General features: G+C 34.5%; 1 pseudogene; it reads left to right on the forward strand.

The window, feature by feature from the left end:
- The first annotated feature begins 824 nt into the window (after nucleotides 1-824).
- Nucleotides 825-3,813, forward strand: LOC143044709 (uncharacterized; annotated as a pseudogene).

Raw genomic sequence — 3,813 nt, forward strand, 5'->3', positions numbered from 1 at the left:
TTTTTTTTAGTTTATCCTGACTTTTTTTTACCTGGTGACAGGAAGCATTATCAGGACCAAAGCCGTGAGGCAGTGAAATGAAGGTCGTATCACCCAACAGCCTAGGATACAGCCCTCGGACGTTAATCGGCATAACACTCCCCATAATACAATGGTTTTGGAGTGCATGTTAAAGCGGGTACGCCAACTACTACGTCTATCTGTACGGCATGGATCGGTTTCTGTCATCTTAAGTAGTAAGTCGTTGATATCTAACTGTAAACCCTCATCGAAGATAGCGGGTAAAGGAGAGCTGGCCCAGCACGTCCGTTCAGCTGTAATGACTGAGACGTGACTGATCTGGTTTCATCATTAGGTTGCTAAATACTATATATGTAAATATTAAAGGTTTCTAAATGTTGGTAATTGAAAAAAAAAGATTTTTCCAAAAAAAGATTTTAAAAAATCCATATATTAGTTATATGTCTATTTGAATGAATTATAAATACTTAAATCTAATCAATATTAATTATTTGTAATGATTCAACATTGAATGAAATAATCATTTACAAATACAAAATCTGGTAATAAAAAGGGGAGATAACTACACATTTAAGTTAAATTGAACTTTAATATATTAAGTTAAATATAAATGTGAACCGTTTGGATCTAGTCAGTTCCAGCTATTAGACAATAAAAAGACAAAATACGAAATTATTTTCATGAAATTCAGTTGATTCATTGTCAGATCATCAAACAGATAGTCCTTTTACTAGAAATGGGTTAAGCTAGAGAATTGATAAGAAGTAGTGTATTCATAGATCAATGAACATACCCCAGGAAAAAATAACGGTACGGAATTAACCTTAAAAGAAAGTGAACATTTATCATCGCCAGTAGACCATTCAAAACATTTTGTGTCGAATCCCGAATTAGATCAGTAAACGGAAACACCGAAAGTTCCAAATAAGGATAACTTTAAAATTCCGGTACGTGTACAAGGTAATACCGAAGAAATAAAACCATTAAACGAGAACATTTTTGTTGGTGTAAAACCAAGGAAACGATCTGCTAGATACTATTTATCCGGAATTGATAACAAATCAACACGATCTGGAATTTTACAGTTTCTCGAAGTGAAAGGTGTTAAAACAGTACGTTTCTACAACAATTATTCACGAATATCAGCTAAATTAAACGTCACAGAACAGAAGAATCCGCTAGCATTATCGAGACCGAATCATTCTGGCCTACCGGTGTACGCTGTAGGAGATGGCTGAACAATCACGACTGGCAAGACAGATGTAATGAACACTCATAGAAAGATACAAGTCGAACACTACAAGACTATCTAACACGCAAAATGTTGTACATGTATATAATGTTTATATTTTTACATATGTTTTATCATTGTTGTGAAAATCTATGGATGGTACCAGTGGGATTAGAACCCTCAATCTCGGGATCTAAAGGCAGCGTTCTAACCATAGATGTAATATTGGTATGACGTTGTCGTCGTCGTCGTCATTCACGGTCCGAAGAAACATTGGTTTTCGCACTATAACTTTTGTTTAAGTAAATAGAAATCTATGAAATTTATTACATCTATGCTCTAACCGATTGAGCCAAAGAAGATCTTCCCTAACTCAACTAGTTAGACTACCTTTATATCTCCAGGTCTACAACACTCTCCCCCCTTTTCTTTTTTCGGGCTGCGTACCATCCATCCGAGCAACTACACCTAATTGCAGCCAAGCTTAGCGAAAGGTCGTGCGACATAATCAGTCAAACAAGTTATAGTTACCAAATTAAAAAGTGTTGGGTATGTGTCGATACACCATAGGAGGGGCTAAATTTCACGAGAAAGTTTTGCTTTCGAGTGAAATTTAGTTCATCCTATGGTGTATCTACACATACCCAATCAAATTTTTAATTTGGTAAATGACTTGTGCCAAAGTTCATTAGACGTCACAATTATAAACTGATATCACGTGATGAAAAGTGCCTTTCTCGCTGCATTATCAGTTTGCGCGTTTCAGTCGTCTGAAATGGCTGCAAAAATGAAGATAAGTGACATTGACTTTTTGAATGTAATTCCCCAATGGGACAACAGTAAAGACGATCTAACATTTGGGCTCAGAGGTGTAGATGAGCATAGGAATTTGTCCGTGGATCAGTTCGAACTGGGAAAGGATCAGACGGGAAGCTATTATATTATTCAAGGGCAGAGCCAACAAAACGTACAAAGGTCAGTTTATTTTTTCTTAAATATTAAGTATTTTTCTTTCTTGTGTATTTCAATTCGTTCGTTTGTGTAATTTTGTCACATGAGTGACGATTTTCAGAAAATACGGGTGTCTTCGTTGATGTCCGCGCTTCAACAGGTGATTGATTTATGCAAATTCACTGTAAAGACGGCCGGTATATTCATATCTTGCGTAGCGTGTATGCTTATTATGTTTTACCCAATTCAAGCAATATAAAACTGTTTCATATTTCACTGTTATTTTGGATTTTAAACAAATAAAATATCTTATCTTATCTATTTCATTAATAACTCAGTTTTGTTCAGTGTATGATTTAATTGTCACTCAATGTCAATACTTCATTTTTTCAGGTGGACTCAATCAGCGGAACTTGAGTGCCAAAAACTTAAAACACTATCTACAAAATCCAGTACTATTTAAGATATATGAACAATATTTTAATATTGTACGTGATTTAAATGGAACAGCTTTTTATAGGAGACCGCTAGATAAAGGAAGTATTAAGTTTGGTGAACAGTCAGTAGGGGTCAACAAATTGTCTAATATCATGAAAACCATGTGTGCAGAAGCTGGAATAGATGGGTATTTCACTAATCTGGTAAAAGGACATGTGCCACAACATTATACCAGGCAGGAGTCCCAGAACAAGAAATAATGAACAGGACAGGCCATAGGTCAGTGAAGAGTGTTAGAAAATATAAAAGGGCTTCCAGTGAGATGTTGAAGGATGTCTCAAATATCCTTGAACCGAGTGAAAGCATGTGCAAAAATATTAAACATGAAGACAACACAGAAATTCAAAATCGCACAGAAAATTAAGAAACATCAAAAAGTGCAGCAGAAGGCGTTGGAAGTTTGTTCACTGGATGTGTGTTCAATTTTAATAGTGGAAGTTAAATATATTTGTGATTATTTCAGTATTTGAGGATTATGTGGTGTATTTTATTCAAAGGAATATATTCATTGGAATTCCATCCTTTTTAGTAGTGAAATTATGCATTTTTTTTGTAGTGAAATTACCAGTGTGCCATTCTCGAGGATTAGAGTATTTAATATTTGGCTTCTAGTTTCACATTTTATTAAAATAATACAGTTATTAAAATTCATTTTTGTACTTTTTCTAAGAAAAAGAAAGGATATGGGGTATTTGCCAATGAGACAACTACTCAACAGTGTCAACACTATAGTTTTAGTAAAAATTTAGAGTTGAAAAATATTACAGGAAAGAAAATGTTACATTGTAGATTCTGGCTAAAAGTGTGAGGTATCTCACATACCCCACATGACCATTTTCAATCTTCTGGTAAACCAATCAGAGGGTTGATATGGAACCGTGGTGTATGTGTAGATACCCTCACACTTTTTCAATGGAAAATTAAACAAACATTTCAGTTGTTGCATGTCGATTTATCATATAAAACAATAATGAAAATTCATCGCACCTCCAAAAATTCCACATCAGAAAGGATTGCACTTTCAGTGATAATTCATCGCATCTATAGTTAAAATGAATAGCATCCAGTCAACAATGTTATGGATTTAGATGCTTTATTTACACTTTTTTGGA

This window comes from Mytilus galloprovincialis, chromosome 9 (assembly GCF_965363235.1).
Source record: "Mytilus galloprovincialis chromosome 9, xbMytGall1.hap1.1, whole genome shotgun sequence".
NCBI classification, from domain to species: domain Eukaryota; kingdom Metazoa; phylum Mollusca; class Bivalvia; order Mytilida; family Mytilidae; genus Mytilus; species Mytilus galloprovincialis.